Here is an 18,864-nt window from a genome sequence, read left to right as displayed (position 1 = left end):
GCATACTACAGACACCCCCCAGGCACGATATTTAAAAGGAATATTTCACTTTTTTTTTCACTTTAATCATCATTAAAATCAGTGCTCCCGCCAAAACGGCCATTTTAAAAAACATTTTAGGCATTGACCCATGTCCCCTGGGGCAGGAGCCAGGTCCCCAAACCCTTTTTAGGACAGTATCTTGTTCATTAGCCGTTAAAATTAGCACTTTTAAATTTCGAACGTTCGAGTCCCATAGACTTCAATGGGGTTCTAAAGTTCATACGAATTTGGGGTCCGTTCGAAAGTTCTGGTGCGACCCGAACCGGGGGCTGTTCGGCTCATCACTATTACTAACTATGTAAGACAAACATGTCAGCTCAGAATACGTATAGGGGAACACATGTGTGAGATAACTGAAAGAATCCAGATAAGCCCCTAGCCAAACACTTTGCCTAACTCCACAGAGGTAGCCTTGAAGGCATGCGAGTCGTGGATATATATCTGTTGAAATTATCGCTAAGATGGGGGGGGGGATTTTAACTTAATACTCCTCCAAAAAGAAAAGTGGTGGATTTATAAATTGGCCTCAACACAGAGTTAAACTTACAGGCCTTTTTTGAGCATTTAAATTATCCACTTTTTGGAATCACCATCTAAATCTCATGCGAGTATGCATACCCACATGTCCAGTGGATATACGCACACACTAATTGTCATAAAAATAAATACTTTTACCCTTTCCTATTCACTTCATACAGTATATATCCTATTCCTCCCACCATTTATACATCTATTGGGTGGTAAATGGACCATATTTGTAGACTTGGCAGACTAGATTGGACGTAATGTGATCTTGTGTAGACACAGTGATTTGAAAAAATATTCATTCCACATTTTGTCATGTTACAAACAAACTGTAAATGCATTTTATTGGGATTTTATGTGATGGACCAACACAGAGTAGCACATAATTGTGAAGTGGAAGGAAAATGATAAGTGGTTTTCAAAATGTTTTACAAATAAATATCTGAAAAGTGTCACAAGATCACTGACCCACACGATACCCTTCTCATTGGAAAATACCCCCGAATTTACATGAGGGGGTCACGAACAATCGAACTCCTTGCACCAAGCCAACTACACCCCTAACCAAAGCCTACTTATTGACAAAGACTAACGGTATTCAGGTATCTTTGCAGAACCACAGCTCTAACAGGCTTGAAAGTGGTAAAAATGAAAGGTCCAAGTAATTATATAAAACTCTTTCTGGTCTATGGGGACACAATGTAACATGGAACTTAATGATACCTGTTCTTTATGCTATACATTATGATCTCTCTGTACAACATGTATGTTCAATGTTCATTGTAACTTTTTCTTTGTAAACAATAAAATTTGAGAAACATAAGAGTGCTTTGCCTGGCCCCTTTCCGGCACAGATAGAAAATAAAAAAAATTATATAAGCACCCTCCCCCCCTTCTCTCGCACAAAGTCGAACGCAAGCATCGGTCTGGCGTCATATGTAAACAGCAATTGCACTATGCATGTGAGGTATCACTGCGAAGGTCAGATCGAGAGTACTAATTTTGGCAGTAGACCTCCTCCGTAAATCTAAAGTGGTAACCTGTAAAAGGCACTTAAAGGTTTTTAAAAATGTATGTAGTTCGCTGCACATTTCTGCACAATTTTAAAGCATGTCTTGTTTGGTATCCATGTACTCGGCCTAAGATCATCTTTATTTCATCAAACATTTGGGCAATATAGTGTTTTTTAGTGCATAAAAAAAAGTGCATTTGAAAAATCGCTGCGCAAATACCGTGTGGAAAAAAAAAAAAAAAAAAAAAAAAAAAAAAAAAGCACCCACCATTTTAATCTGTAGGACCTTTGCTTTAAAAAATGTTTGGGGGTTCAAAGTAATTTTCTTGCAAAAAAAATATATTTTTTAATGTAAACAAAAAGTGTCAGAAAGGGCTTTGTTTTCAAGTGGTTAGAAGAGTGAGTTGTGGGACATAGGCTTCTAAATGCTGTGCATAAAAGGCCAGGACAGTTCAAACCCCCCCCAAATGACCCCATTTTGGAAAGTAGACACGCCAAGCTATTTGTTGAGAGGCATGTCGAGTCCATGGAATATTTTATATTTTGACACAAAAATGCGGAAAAAATACATATTTTTTTTTTTTTTTTTTTTTTGCACAAAAGTTGTCAATAAATGATATATTGCTATATTGCTCAAACATGCCATAGTTATATGTGAAATTACACCCCAAAATACATTCTGTTGCTTCTCCTGAGTGCGGGGATACCACAAGTGTGAGACCTTTTTGGAGTCTAGCCACGTACGGGACCCCAAAAATCAAGCACCACCTTCAGGCTTTCTAAGGGTGTAACTTTTTGATTTCACTCCTCACTGCCTATCACAGTTTCGGAGGCCATGGAATGCCCAGATAGCACAAAATTCCCCCAAATGACCCCATTTTGGAAAGTAGACACCCTAAGCTATTTGCTGAGTGGTATGGTAATTATTTTGCAGACCTTGATTTTTGTCACAAGGTTTTGAAAAAAAAAATAATAATAATTATATATATATATATATATATATATATATATATATTTTTTTTTTTTTTTTTATTACACACACACACACACTTCTTTTTTTACTTCATTTTCAAAAACAAATGAGAGATGCAAAATACTCACCATGTCTCTCTGCAAATAGCTTGGGGTGTCTACTTTCCAAAATAGGATCATTGGGGGGGGGGGGGGGTTGTGCCATCTTGCCATTTTATGGCCTTCAAAACTGTAATAGGTAGTGAGGCGTGAAATCAAACATTTACGCCCTTAGAAATCTTGAATTTCGGGGTCCCGTACGCGGGTAGGCTCCCAAAAAGTTCCACAGGATGTGGTGTCCCCGTACTCAGGAGAAGCAGCAGAATGTATTTTGGCATGTAATTCCATATATGCCCATGGCATGTTTGAGCAATATATAATTTAGTGACAACTTTGTGCAAAAAAAAAAAAAAAAAAGTTTGTAATTTGTCCCGCAACTTGTGGCAAAATATAAAATATTCCTGCCTCTCAGCAAATAGCTTGGGGTGTCTACTTTCCAAAATGGGGTCATGGGGGGGGGTGCCATCTTGGCATTTTATGGCCTTCAAAACTGTGATAGGTGGTGAGGAGTGAAATGAAAAATCTGCGCCCTTAGAAATAGTGAAGGTGGTGATTGGTTTCGGGGCCCTGTATGCAGATAGGCTCCCAAAAAGTCCCACACATGGGGTATCCCCGTACTCAGGAGAAGCAGCAGAATTTTATTTTTGGGTATAGGTCCACATATGCCCATGGCATGTGTGAGCAATATATCATTTAGGGACAACTTTTTTTGTAAAAAAAAAAAATAAAAAAAAAAAAACTTTTTTTTTGTCATTATTCAAATCGCTTGGGACAAAAAAAAAAAAAAAAAATATTCAGAGGGCTCAACATGCCTCTTAGCAATTTCTTTAGGGGGTCTACTTTCCAAAATGGGGTAATTTGGTGGGGGTTTGTACTGCTCTGCCATTTTAGCACCTCAAGAAATGAGATAGGCATTCATAAACTAAAAGCTGCGTAAATTACAGAAAATGTACCTTAGTTTGTAGACCTGATAACTTTTGCGCAAACCAATAAATATACGCTTATTGACTTTTTTTTTTTTTTTTTTACCAAAGACATGTGGCTGAATACATTTTGGCCTAAAATGTATGACTAAAATTGAGTTTATTGGATTTCTTCTAATAACAAAAAGTAGAAAACATTTATTTTTTCAAAATTTTCTGTCTTTTTACGTTTATATCACAAAAAATAAAAATACCTTTAAAAGAAAGTTCTATTTGTGGTGGAAAAAAAAAAAAAGGGGACGCAAATTTTGTTTGGGTACAACATTGCATGACCAAGCAGAGCAGTGCCAAATTGTAAAAAGTCCTCTGGACATTGACCAGTCAAATGGTCCGTGGCTTAAATGGTTAAAATATATATATATATATATATATACCGTAAATAATGTGCAAAATCCAGAAACATACAAACATATACACCTCCTAAACAATGCTCGTGCACACACCTATGTGTGTATACATATACAGAGTGTCGCGCTATTAATTGCAAACAACTTTTGATCTCCTAATAGTGATACGCTTTAAAAAAATTACAGTATATGATATGTATGTGCAAAATCCTTACACATACAAACACATGCAACTCCTAAAAAGTGCTCGTGCATCCCTGAATATCAAACAAAGTTATAAAATGTGTATATATATATATATATATATATATATATATAATCTATCAAGTCCACATATTCAACAAAAAAGTCAGTTTAAATAGATTAGGTGACAGGTGCCTTCATGCATCAGTGCTCTCCTCCCCATCAGATGTACCCTCACCTTAAGGGCTTCAGATTTAAGCCTGAAATGTTAACAGTGGCTGATCTGGATCTCTCCTTTTCCCTGGCTGCTGCACATGGATCCTTCTCACTGTGACTCTCTTTCCACCATAGACTCCACAGCTGTCTCTTAATTATATCCACCAAGCCTCCTTAGGTTCACATATACAAATCAATGAGGCATACCATAGTGTAATACTGTTTTAAAACGTTAATCCTTTAAAGAGGAAGTAAACCCTGGTGAGTTTACTTCCTCTTTCTCGCTCAAAAGTTTTTATTTTATGTTAAAATAAATTACATGTACAGAATATAAAACAAATTATTTGATACCAGAAATAAAAAGACATATTGAAGTACGGATGATACAAAGCAAATAAGAATTTCAAGATATTCTCGTGGGAATGACAATACATGGCCTTATATATTTTAGAATTTGAAAACATTCTTATAGCTGAGTTTTAAACATTTTAATCCCAAGAAAATATAAATATGTCTAAAAGAAAATATATGATTTTAAAGTTTTGACCATAACTTCTAAAGTATGTTTATAGTAAGTATTATATAGTAAGGGAAGAACATAAAAGGTATATAGGAGGGGAAGGGGAGGGAATAATTCTCTGGAGGAGGTTTTATGTATCAGCTAATGTTGTAATTCTATAAAAAATCTTAATCACCATAACAATAAAACTCGGTTGTCAATATTATCTGACGTATAATATTTAATCCAAGGTTTCCATATTATATCAAACGTTGTCATCTGGTTTTTATCTATAGCGTCCATTTTAGCATGGATGAAAGATTGATTCATTCTACGTTTGGTTTCTGCAATATTCACCACATCTGTTTTCCACGCATTGGCTATAGTCTGCTTTGCGGCTATCAGGAGTGTAAGAACTAATTTGAATTGTTTCTGATTCAGAAAGGCTGGTTTTAAATTAAGGAGAGCTATAATTGGGTCTGGAAAAATTGGACGATCAAAAAATTTTGTAATTATCAGAAAGATCTTTTTCCAAAATGATTGTACAATTGGGCAATGCCACCAGGTATGTATATAGGTACCTTTTTCTGGACAGCCACGAAAGCAGAGGCCAGTGTTGTCTGTTGAGAATTTGGCGATTCTCGCAGGAACCAAATACCAGCGTGTGAGAACTTAGAATGATGATTCAGATGCCAATATATTTATAGAGGAAGATTTTGTGAAAGACCATATTTTGGACCAAGACCTAGAATCGATCGTACAATCCAAATCTTTTTCCCACTTGGCCACATATTTAGGTATAACAGTATTAGAATTAGATATCAATTGTGTATACAATGATGTAATACGACCTTTAGCATGTGGTTCCTTGAGACAAAATCTTTCAAATTGGGAAGAGGAGCATAAAAAATTTTGATTTGGAGATATCTGAATATTTCTGATTGTGGAAGCTTATATAATTCACATAGATCTGTAAAAGATTTTATTGATGTAGTTGAAGTTAAATTATATAGACAAGTGATACCAGCCTTAGACCAAGCTTTAAAGGTTTTGGGATATTTCCAGGCTGGGTAAAAAGTCGGATTCTTGTGGAAAGATAATAGCGGATTTTGTGGAGATTGCAGACCATGTGAATTTCTATACCTATTCCATATAGATAGAGAGTGCTTAGAAATGAAGTTATTTATAGACTTACAATCCGCAGGTTGTAACCATAATATATTGTTTATAGGAAGAGGATCACAGTCTACAGCTTCAATGAGGACCCATAAAGGAATCTCTGTAGAAGAGTGATATTTTGTTAATTGAGATAATTGAGCTGCCTTATAATATATGTTAAAGTCTGGAAATCCCAAACCACCCAAAGCTTTGGGGAGAACAAGTGTTTTTTTGTGAAGTCTGGGTTTTATTTTCCCCCAAGTAAATTTCGTTACTTTTTGTTGAATCAGCCTAAGAAAATATGCAGGAATATGAATCGGGAGAGTTCTAAATAAATATAAAAATTTCGGAAGAACAGACATTTTTATGATATTGATTTTCCCAAACCATGATATCGGCATTGATGACCAATTAGATAACGACCTTGTAATATTTTTTAATAGAGCTGGGTAATTAGCTGCAAATAAATCAAAGGAGTTAGGAGTAAACTGCACACCCAGATATGGGAGGCTATGATCTACCCACTTAAAGGGTAGTGAATTTTGCAAAGATTGTTTATCTTTCTCGACAAGTGAAATGTTTAATGCTGAAGATTTTTGAATATTGACCTTGAGGCCCGAAATAAATGAGAATTCTTGTAGTACAACCATAAGATTTGGGGCCGAAACATGTGGAGAAGATAGAAAAAGGAGAATATCGTCTGCGAATAAACAGAGCTTATGATGAAAGCCACCCATTTCAATACCTGTTATAGTGGGTTCCATCCTAATTCTTTGTGCTAAAGGTTCAATGAGTAAAGCAAATAATAATGGCGAAAGTGGACATCCTTGACGAGTCCCCCTCAGTATATTAAACTCGTCCGATTTGTACCCTGCATATCTGATATAAGCTTTGGGATCTTGATACAAATTAGAGATCCATCGTAAAAAATGAGGGCCGAATCCCCGTTTACTTCCTCTTTCATTCCCTGCAAAGGCAAAGCATAATGGACTACTATGCATCACATAATAATCCATTATGTGTCACTTACCTGACACAGGAGCCAGCAAAGTAGTCACCGCTGTCCCCTGTAGTCCGGCGCATCCATCTTCTCGGTGGGGTCTCGCTGCTCCGCCGCTGTCATTCGGCGAAGCCGTGATGACGTCACTCATGCGTATGCGCACGGGAGACGTCATGCGTGGCATCTTCGTCGTTGATGATGCCGCGCTCAGTGCGCCTGCGCGCTGCTGTCTACGGCGCATGCACCGTAGATAGCAGTGCCTGTCTTTTGGCAAATATCTCCTAAACCGTGTAGGTTTAGGAGATATTTCTTGGACCTACAGGTAAGCCTTAATCTAGGCCAGTGATGGCGAACCTTGGCACCCCAGATGTTTTGGAACTACATTTCCCATGATGCTTAACTACACTGCAGAGTGCATGAGCATCATGGGAAATGTAGTTCCAAAACATCTGGGGTGCCAAGGTTCACCATCACTGATCTAGGCTTACCTGTAGGTCAAAGTGTGTTGTAAGGGTTTACAACCACTTTAAAACATGTTATACATTCAACTCACATTTCCACAAATAAAAACACTCATGTGGTACATGTAGCGGTGAGGGGGATAGGAAAAACCTATACCCCAGATCTGCAGCCCCAGTGTATGCGGTGTGCGGACTCTCCTATTCCTCCTCTCCTCACTACCAAACTTCTCATCAGACAGTCAGATTCCTACCGGTTTTGTCACACACCTCGTGACATAAGAATAAAAGAGCATGTTTAAAAAATTACGAAAGGCAAAAAGGAAGATTATTTGTATAATTATTTTAGAACGATTCATAATAAAGAAGTATCAGGTTTACTTTTCTGGGGGTCTAGAGAAATATATAAAGCATTGGAGGGGAAGCTACTGTGTTAGAACACTCAGTCAAAGGGAATCATGGTGGGTGTATGAATTAGGCAGTTTGACGCCCAGGATTGAACAAAGAATTTGATCTTAATTGTTTTTTGGCCAATTTTTAATCGCATTTATTATCATTTTTATTCATATCAGCCTCATTGTGGATGGAGTAATATAGAACAACAGAGGCCCAGTATTTTTATTTTTATTTTATTTTTATAATTATAATTTTTATAATTTTTAGGACATTGAGTGTGGATTATAATGAGTAATATTTGCACCAAAAGATATAATGCAAGCTTTATGCAATATCAAGTTTACTAATAATTCACTATGGTTTACCCACTTTATAATATCTTTATATATTACGTAATATATTCTTTTTCACCACTAGGGGTCTCCCTTGGTACTAAAGATAGTTACATCTTTGTTAATAATATAGTAACATAGGAGCATATGTCTGTACAAACCAGCGAATATTTTGACAGAGCAACGAATTTTTAGGTACAGACATAAGGCTAATATGGATCATGATACAAATATATTTCACCACCGTCAGCATGTAGAAATGAAGGGAAACCATGACAAAATGGTGGTCATTGGTATCCCAATAGAAACATCAGTAAGGGCTACAGGAAAATGGCGGCGGCAGCCATTATATAAACCAAAGGGGAAGTCAGCCAGTCAGAAATCCCAGAAGAAGTCATGAGGTTGGTAGGAATCTGGCTGGCTGGCTGGCTGGCTGGCTGGCTGGCTGGCTGGCTGGCTGGCTGGCTGGCTGGCTGGCTGGCTGACAAGGAGTTTGGTAGTGAGGAGAGGAGGAATTGGAGAGTCTGCACACCGCATACATCTGGGCTGCAGATCCGGGGTATAGGTTTTTCCTATCCCTCCTCCACGCTACATGTACCACATGAGTGTTTTTATTTGTGGAAATGGGAGTTGAATGTATAACATGTTTTAAAGGATTCAAGTTTTAAAGCAGTATTACACTATGGTATGCCTCATTGCTTTTTATATGTGAACCTGAGGAGGCTTGGTGGATATAATTAAGATACCGCTGTGGAGTCTATGGTGGAAAGAGAGTCACAGTGAGAAGGATCCATGTGCAACAGCTGGGGATAAGGAGAGATCCAGATCAGCCACTGTTAAGGCTCCATGCACACTGGAGCTCATAAACTGCAGTTTATTTGAGTTTGGGCGTTTTTTTTATAAGCCCATAAACCCCACTCTATGTTAACCTATGTGTCCATGGACGTTTTTTAGCTTTAATGAGCAGTGGATTTTATGGGCTTTTTTCTGAACACCAGAAATTTGCATTCAAAGTGCAGTTTTTCACCTCCAAAAAACGACGATAAACGCTCATAAACAGGCGTTAATTAGTGTTCGGCATTCTATTTTTTTCAATGCATTGTGGGAGTTTGGAATGCACTGTGGGATTTTTGGAGTGTCCTCTGTGTATTTTTATTGAAAATGCCCATAAACGCTAGTACAAAATGCTGTTGAAAGCATGTTTTTCAACCAGCATTTTCTGCCAGCAATCTGGCATCCAGAAAGTTTTTTTGAGCTTCAGTGTGCATGGAGCCTAACATTTCAGGCATAAATCTGAAGTCCTTAAGGGGAGGGTACATCTGACGGGGGAGGAGAGCACTGATGCATGAAGGAACCTGTCACTTTATCTGTTTAAACTGACTTTTTTTGGTTGAATATATGGATTTGAGATATATGCACATTTTATAACTTTGTTTGATATTCATGAATGTACAAGCAGTTTTTAGGAGTTGCATATGTTTGTATGTATAAAAATTTTGCACATATATATCATATACTGTAATTTTTTTAAAGAGTATCACTATTAGGAGTTTGCAAGTTGTTTACAATTTAATAGCGCAACACTCTATATATGTGTACACACATAGGTGTGTGCATGAGCATTGTTTAGGAGGTGTGTGTGTGTGTGTGTGTGTGTGTGTGTGTGTGTGTGTGTATATGTATATGTATATGTATATGTATATGTATATGTATATGTATATGTATATATATATATATATATATATATATATATATATATATATATATATATATTCATCACAATTAGGAAATTGCAAGTAATAGTGTGACACTTTATACATATGTGTACACACACAGGTGTATAATACATTCAGGTTCCATTGGCTGAAACCTCCTATAGACTCCTAATCTGTCCTTGCATTGCCCTTTATCTTATTTAATGTCACCAGGTACCCGGCCACTCAGCGACAGAAGAGAGAAGTGCAGCATTTCCAGACTTAGGGTGAGATCAATTGGCCAAGGCAACTATACCTGGCAGGTAAATTTACTAGCAGCCCTGCCTAACCATCAGGATGCTACATCCTCACCCTGCCTACAAAACTATGTCTCAGAGTTTGCAAAACAAAAATAATTTGAGCTCTCAAGCCTGATAGCGAATGTCCTGGCAAAACTGTGGTGGGTGGGGAAGCAGGAAAGGAATAATAACAGCAAGTAATGCGCATAGCATATCACATGAAAATAAACATGCATGAGAGAATGGTAATTTCACATAGGATAGAAGATAAATAACAGGAAATATATATATATATATACACGTACACACAATTTAACCGGGGGGGGGGGGGGGGGTACACTACCCAACTAGTTAAGGGAGAATATTAGCATTAGCCTTATATCCTAACTATCTGTCTAATATATACAGTAATAAAAGGGCATGAATAGTTGGTATTATCATCCATGTTGGATCACTGTCTCTCATTGTCCAAGGAAGATGCAACGGTACAGGAACACCTGAAAGAGAAATAAACAGCAATGCAAGTGCATCCTATCCCTATAATAACATAGTGCAATATATACATGAGTGGTTAAGTAATTGTTACTTGTCCTTAGCCAAGGACAGCATAGCAGTGTAAACTCTATAATAGGTCTGAACCATATACATATGGAAGTGGGCTTCATTCTCCGCAGAGAATGCCACCCCTTTTAATTGTTCTAAAGAATTTTACTTAGCATGTTCTATCAAGTACTCCTAATATGAATAGAGGTTCTTGCAGGTCAGCACCGCTCACGCCACCTGATGACCAATACAAGAAACCGTTCCAATGCGTGGATTAGCCCATTATTCACATGGATGGTAAGAATTTGACCCTTTGCCACAATTGAGTCTACCTGACTAGCTAAATACCCCAGTGTTCTTGCTGTATCACAGTCCATTCAATTTTCACTTGGATGTGAGCAATATTTCCCAGTAGTCCCCATTCTTCTTCAAGGGTAACTCCAGACAGAAAGGCACAGCTGCATTCAGGCAACAAGCAGTCAGGCCATGGTGCAAGGGACCGCACCTTGAAACATAGGTCCCTTTGCAAAGGTAGCCTCAGTATGTCTGCAAGAAAGCCAGGGACTGAGAAGATTTTCCTCATCAATTGAAGAAACAACAACCTATGGAATATCACTGGTCACTTTTTTATTTTTTTCAGAGTGAGGCACCCTGACAACTTCAAGCACTAGCCCATATGGCTCAGTCCAGCACAATCTCGGCAGTACAACCAGCAGGGATGTTCTCCACTAGCAGCAACTTTTATGCAAAGGTGAAGTGGCTTCCGGATAGCGTCCTTAACTCCACACAGCACACATTTGTAATCCAACAAGATTTGGTGATCAAATGCAATATTGTAGTGTTTACCAGTAGTACCTGGGATCTGGCAATGTTACATACTCCCCTTTGGCATTGACTGTAATGACATAGTGTTTAATGTCCTTCTTGTTTGGCCTATGGAGGATTACACCGTCTGGATTGATTTTACGACCGTAGCCCCAAGTGCGTAACACTGAAACATATCTTTCGGCAACCTTGCGAGATAGCTTTGGAAATTACACTTGTAGAGGGATCCTGAGGAAACTGCGTACAGCTTTGTCTACCTACTGGGTCTCCTTATCCAGAATCTCCTCTTCCAGGTGAGCCGGTATGCAGGGATATAGGTACCCGTATTCTTCGGCCACTTTCTTTATAATGATTCACTGCACTTTAGATAGCAGAGGCAGAGTATTAGGGTCTCCATACCTGGGTAGGACTCATGCGTCTGGAACACACTGAACCGAGCACCCAGCAATGACATCTGGCTTACAATCAAGCTTGGTTACAGGCATTGGCTTGGTAGGGTGAGCTTGGGGGGACCCATCGAGCCCAACGGTTCTCCTCAAAAGAATTGGTAATACTTATCAATGGAGCTGCATTGGCAGACAGCTCAATTTTCACACTAGCGACCATAGCAGTTAGAACTTCATCCTCCTCTACTTCACACATTTGCTCCTCATCACTGTCACTCCTCTTCCCTCTCCAGGATAAAATGTAAGAAAACAGCTCAAATAATCCATCAGAGGGGACATCTAAATTTGTTATGGTGGAGCACTCTTTGGCCAGGAGATAGTTGTGATTGGCACTGGCTTTAACTGGCACACCCACATTGTGTCCCTTATGGCCACATGCATTACCTCCCCTACAGGTACACCATTTTCACCCCTTGCAGACTTACCCGACTCCAGTACTCTTTTTTTTTTTTTTTTTTCCTTTTTCTTCCCTGGTAAATCAGACATCAGAGTGAGCAGATGGACCTGACTGTGGGCTCAAGTAGCGACTGGAGCACTGGGTCTTGGGGCAGTCATAGAGACAGGAAAAGCAGCTTCCTGCTCTGGTGATGGCAGGTGGGCTTTTGATATCACTCCCAGCTGGGATAGCGACGTTCTTGTCCCATTCTGCCTGCATTATCTGCAGAGGTTGAGCTGGCAAGACTACCTCAAGCAGGTGTTCCCCTCCAAGCTCACAGGCGATCCAAGGCCTCAGATGCATGGCCAGACTGGAACACTTCCCACAGATTAGTCCCAAGGCCTCACAGCCTCCTGCTGTATACAGGGCAAGACTGCCCTTCGGTATGTACCGCACTCTGGTGTCAGTCAGTACAGGTTTGTACTCACTAAGGCCAAAACCAACGTACGGAACATACATGCACACGTGGCAGCGCTTCCTTATCCTCCACTGCACAGTGGTGACTCCTCCCCCAGTCAACAGATTGGTGCAGAGGCTTTCTGGAAACTTTCACGCCCGCCTTCTTCATGCTGTGGCACGCCAAAAGATTTATTATCTCTTAAACAGAACTGTGGGAGAGGGGGTTTAGGGCCAGGACACCCTTTAGTAGTTGCAATGTTAATTAGCAGACTCCGAGACTTCTATAGGCAGACAGCCATGCAGGTAAAGGCATCCAGCAAAACACCACATCTGCATATGTAGGAGCGCTGTCTCCTATGGCAACAGTCTTATAACAGTTCCTAACACAAACTCCTTTAATCATCCTACAATAATTCACTGCTGCTGAACCCTGTGAGCTCTTCCAATCGTCTTACTTAGTATCTTCCTCAAGCATTACCTCTGCTTCCCTGCTGGGTCCCTGGCTTGGCACGCCAGATACTCCTCAAGTGTCACCCCACTGGCTGGGTCCCTGGCTTGACACCTGCTGAAGTTTCCCGATTCTTCACCATCCCAGTTGGTGAGAACACTGCTCCAGTACTTGTTTCAGCTTCTCACTGTGGTCCCTGGTAATAAGGTGGTTGATCCCTTGATGGTGACAGCTTCCCCTCTACCTCTGACCATGACAGGTTCTATGCTGCTCTCTTACTTCTGGATATTCCTTCCTATAGCCTAGAAGCCAGATGTACCCAGGATAGACCCAAACTAGCAGCCCGGGCAGCTAACACATCCAATCAGACAGCTGTCCAGGTGGCTCAGAACTCTGATCACCTGACTTCACTCAAATATATAGTCTCTCCCAGCAGGCCAAGGGGCCAAGAAAACCCCTGCACACTGGCTGAGACACCGCATATACTGCTAATCTGTCCTAGCATTGGCCTTATCTAATGTCACCAGGAACCCGGCCACCCACCAACAGAAGAGAGAAGTGCAGCAATTCCAGACTTAGGGTGAGATCAATTGAAACCTAACAGTTGGCCAAGGCAACTATACCTAGCAGGTAAATTTACTAGCAGCCCTGCCTAACCATCAGGGTGCTACACTTGTTTGGGCTTTCTTGATTCTACTTTTACCTGGTGATCTAGCCAGAAAATACTCACTATCAGTTTTACTTAATGTGTCATCATGTCAGACTTTTCTAATTACTGTAGGAGGGTAGATCTGTTCTGGATGTATGCATACAGCCCTAGCCATCTTCTCTGCCTCCTCTCTCTCTTCAGAATACAACAGACAGCAGTGTTAGAATTCTCAGCAACTTGGTGACAAGAATCTGAGGACATTATCACTCTGTCACTCTAATGTGACACACTCAGCAGAACTTGTTCAAAGTGGTAGTAAAGTCAGCTTTTTCTCTTGCACCTACAGCCAAGCCTTTACAGACCGGAATATTTTCCTGCTTAAATGACCAGGCCATTTTTTGTGAGACAGCACTGCGTCGCTTTAACTGACAATTGCGCAGTCATGCGACGCTGTACCAAAAAAAAAATCCTTTTTTTCCACACAAATAGAGCTTTTTTTGGTGGGATCAACTTTTTATTTTTTTTTAAGTAAAAAAAGAGCGACAATTTTGAAAAAAAAACAATATTTTTTTTAATTTTTGCTTTAATAAATATCCCCAGAAAATGTTTTTTTAAAAAGCAAATCTTTCATCAAAATATATACCAAAATATGTGAGATTATTCAATTATATATGCATATACTCACCCTATTATAATGTAATAATAATACAATATAACTTATTGCTAATATGATTACTCGTAATTTAATAAGGCATGTTTTGTAAAACTGTTTTTTGAATGACCCCCCCATTCCCTTTTCTTAGAAAAAAATTACATCTGTCAGCTCATGGTTCCCTTAAGACTTGAGACATTTGTTCCATGGCCAGTTTCTTATCTTGTCTAGCTGACAGGACTTCAACATTTACAATTTGAAATAAATATAAGATTTTTAAAGTCTTCTTACAAGAAGCTTCTCTGTCCACAAGCATAAAGTTATATTCAACTTCTAAAAAAAAAACTTCAACAAGATGGCTCCTAAGTTGCCCATGAAACCACATGTAAAGATAATGTGTTTAGACCATTTAGAATTTTTTCTTTTTTTCTTTAACTTCATTAGTTCTGACAAGAAGAGGTTCCAGCTTAAACCCAAATTGCACTGTGACCTTCTTGTAATAAAGAGGTCCTATTAGTCTGGTAAATGAGCACTTAATCACAGGGTGAGCGCTTTTTGTATGGTTGATGTGGAAGAAGATATGATTACATCTGTGCACTACAGTTGGACTTATTCTTCTTATTGAGATGTGTATAATCCCAATTTTTATAATTGTGAATGGTATACTGTATGTGGACTTTATTTGGTTTATAGTTGTTGGTTTATTTATGCCTGGAAATTAGCAGTTTTATCACTTTTTCGTATAGCACATTAGGTTCATGGGCATAAGGTAAACACATCACTATATATATATATATATATATGTGTCATACATTTCACTTTTTCACTTTTAAAGGGGCAGCTACACCACTTAATTGGATTTATTGGATACGTGTAAAGGTTTAGTACTATTTTTGTTAGCACCATTATTGCACCTACCAAATAACTTGTCTTTAGAGAAATATGAAGGCTACCACTGTTGACCTCTCCTGAAAATGCTGGTAAACTTGACTATCACGCTGACTCAATTACTTTATACCACTCGCTAGAAACAAATATCCAGCAAATAACCTTTGAATTTTTCTAACTCAAAGTACTGAAGAAAGAGGGTGAGAATAACAGCCAGACAATTAGCATTTTAAATAACATATCTGTTCCAACAGAAGAAAATCCCATTTCATAATTTGTAAAGTTCCCAAAACTTTTTTTAATTACTTATTAGGATATATGCATGCAGCATTTACTGCGTCAACTTTCACCTTCTATTATCTACCCTTTTTTAAAACCTAATTATTCACTCTGCTTTAACTGTTTAAGTACCAGCAGCCATAATTATACTGTGGCAGGTTAGCTCTCCTGGGCGAATCACCAACCACCAGCGATCGCTCCACAGTGAGCCAGAACAGGGATCTGTCAATGTAAACAGACAGATCCCCGTTCTGACTGGGGAGGAGAGACAGATCTGCTGTTCCTAGTGATTAGGAAGAGCAATCTCTCTCTCCTCCTCCAGTCAGTATACTGCCCCCTACAGTTAGAAACACCTCCCAGGGAACACATTTAACCCCTTGATTGGCCCCTAGTATTAACTCCTTCCCTGCCAGTGACATTTACACAGTAATCAGTGCATTTTTATACCATTGATCACTGTATAAATGTGTGAAAGAAAGGGCTAGAAGTGGCGCTATCCCCTAATGCATCCAAATGAGAATTGTGCTGTCAATGCTTTTACCAAAATATATTTTCCTTTAATTGCAATGAAAAATGTCTAAATGCTTTTGCCAGAATATGTCTTCCTTTAATTATAAAGAAAAATGAAAAAATAAATAAATTAAGAGATTTTTGAGAGATTTTTGTTGATAGTGTTAGACCCCCTGGTGGGTTTTAAGTTGCTCCAAAAATTTGAAAAAAATCCTTATTCCTTTAAAGGACCCTTTCTATAAAAAGAGCCTCTGCAATAATTGTAAGTGACCAGAAGTTGTTGCTACCAAAGATTCCACAAGTGAGTGAATAAAAAAGGGCAAAAAGTTATTTAGTATTCAATATTTAAATATGGGGTCCTATATTCAAATGGTAAAAAATAGTGGGTTTATAAATGAAAAATGATGGAATTATAAAGTAAAATCTTGTGCTTGACCCTCTGTATAGTGTTGGAAATTTGTGGCTACTGCCGATATGAATATGATTGTTGTTACAAACCTACGTGCCTAATCGATGCCTTATTGTTCCAACTGTGTGTTGAAAACGATGTAAAAAGCTTATATTAAGAATCTGTGTGAAAAAAAAGTGCAAATTACAATTAAACCAATAAATGCATAAATATATAAATGTGTAAACAGATACATTTATAGTCCAAATACGTAAAAAAAGTGACTCATGCACAATGTGGCAAATGTCATGACTGCTTCTTAATATGCTAAAAAATCCCCAGTGCATTTTTTTTTTTTTTTTGTGCAAGTTGTGGTTTTGCACTCACCAGATGCCCTGCCCCTGCAGGGGTGAATGCGAATTCAGTGTGAGCCCCTGTGTCGCTTTGTGGTGCCTCCCTGGGACCTTAGTTTTTTCAGCATAAGCCAGTCATCTCATTCAAATAATCCATAGAAAAGAGAAATATCCATAGTGCAGTATTGTTTGAAATTCCAATTTATTCGATTTAAAAAGCTACTCACATTCTCCAGTACTTGTTAAAAGCAATGCTATTGCAGCTGCTGCCGGTTTCCACAGCTCTAATGGAGAGAGAGTGCGTCCTATGGCCACGCTCTACGCGTTTTGTCATCAAGACGTCATCTTGAGCGCCCATATTGTTACACCTTGTGCTTGTCTTATATAGGGTGCAGTGTCCGTGCCGAGCCTGCGCAGGTCCATAGTCGCCATTTTGGTTAAGGGCAAGTGGATTTCTTGTACTTGCAACCAATTCCTAATAATACTAATGTCCCAGTTTGTGAAGTTAGGTTGGCGGTGTGCAAAAGGATACTGTCCAAAGACTATTTGCTGGCCATGCCAGGGGATAGGGCACTGCTTCCTATATATATTTTCTCAATATTATGCTGCACCCGAATCATTTGCTGGCTAACAGAGTTACAGAGTATGCATAAAGATTACATAACTAAAAATTCATGAGTTTAGAATCCATTGAATTAAGTATTTATAAATAATATATAAGAATATACAGTAATGTTAATAATAAAAATATAAAAATAAAAATTAGGAATATTATAAGTAAATAAAAAAATGAAAAAAATCCAGATAATAAAATAAAATTGGAAGCTGGTGTGATCAATTAGGCCAGCAACATTAGACTTAATAAAATATATAAAAAAAATATAAAAAGTTGGACAGGGAACTATTATTGTTACTTCCAAATGGGGAATTATTTTATTTAAAAATGTATGTGTCTATATGAAGAGAGCTATGTAGGTGTGACCATTAGAGGACTTACTATAATAATCATTAGTTTTATTTATTAGGGAGGGAGAAAAAAATGTTTTAAGTATATATTACATCCGACTTGATTCAGAAAAAATATATTACATCTGACTTGATTCAGAAAAAATATATTACATCTGACTTGATTCAGAAAAAAGGTATTTTGGTACTACTATTATTTGGAACTTTTTCACAAATCACAAAATGGGTAAATTTGGTGAACAAAAAGGAGAAAAAGATAAAAAGATAAAGCCAGGAGCGCATGCGCGGAGTCTCCCAAGATGGCCGCCGGCTTCTAGAGCTCCGCTCCACCACAGCCCTGCAGTAACCACCTGTCACGTACCTGGTGGAAGGAGCCCGGAGTGCAGGGAGCGGCCTCTCATAAGCCTCTGGCTCGAGATCCCCTGAAAGTGGGAACAGGGACTCTAGAGGTCAGAGGGCACAAGTGCCAAGTCCGTGTAGGTAGGCTTGGTCCTGGAGCTGGTGTCAGGCAGCAGCGGGTGCAGGCAGATGATACTGGAACAGCTGGAGAGTGGTCAGCGGCTGGCAGCAGGTGCAGGAAGTCACACAGGAACGGCTGGCAGGTGGGCAACTGGCAGCAGCGGTCACGGAGACAAACTGGATAAGCAGGCAACAGCAGGGTCAAACACAGGCCGGGTCGTCAACGGGCAGGCAGTAGAGGTACCGGAGGAGAAGGCAGAAGCGTAGTCAGGAAGTCCGAGGTCAAGGCTGGCAGCAAGCAGGGGTAAACAGGAACAGGCCGGGTAGATCAGAGGCAGGAACAATCAGGTTTAGCAGAGGTAACTCACAGGAACGCTGTAGACAGGACAGCACCGAGCCACTAGAACG

At 39.0% G+C, this 18,864-nt stretch overlaps 1 protein-coding gene across 1 annotated transcript in view; it reads right to left on the bottom strand.

The window, feature by feature from the left end:
- Positions 1-4,593, bottom strand: part of LOC143940234 (dehydrogenase/reductase SDR family member 4-like) — a 205,517-nt gene extending 200,924 nt beyond the window's left edge. Inside the window, exon 1 of the mRNA XM_077461406.1 lies at positions 4,402-4,593. The gene's annotated coding sequence lies outside the window, so the exon portion shown is untranslated. The remainder of the gene's footprint in view (positions 1-4,401) is intronic.
- Between the last annotated feature and the right edge of the window lie 14,271 nt (positions 4,594-18,864).

This window comes from Lithobates pipiens, unplaced genomic scaffold (genome assembly GCF_037356315.1).
Source record: "Lithobates pipiens isolate NorthernLeopardFrog02 unplaced genomic scaffold, aLitPip1_a1.2 Scaffold_3, whole genome shotgun sequence".
Lineage (NCBI taxonomy): Eukaryota > Metazoa > Chordata > Amphibia > Anura > Ranidae > Lithobates > Lithobates pipiens.
The sequence above is the reverse complement of the archived record's forward strand: the minus strand, read 5'-3'. Positions and strand labels throughout refer to the sequence as shown.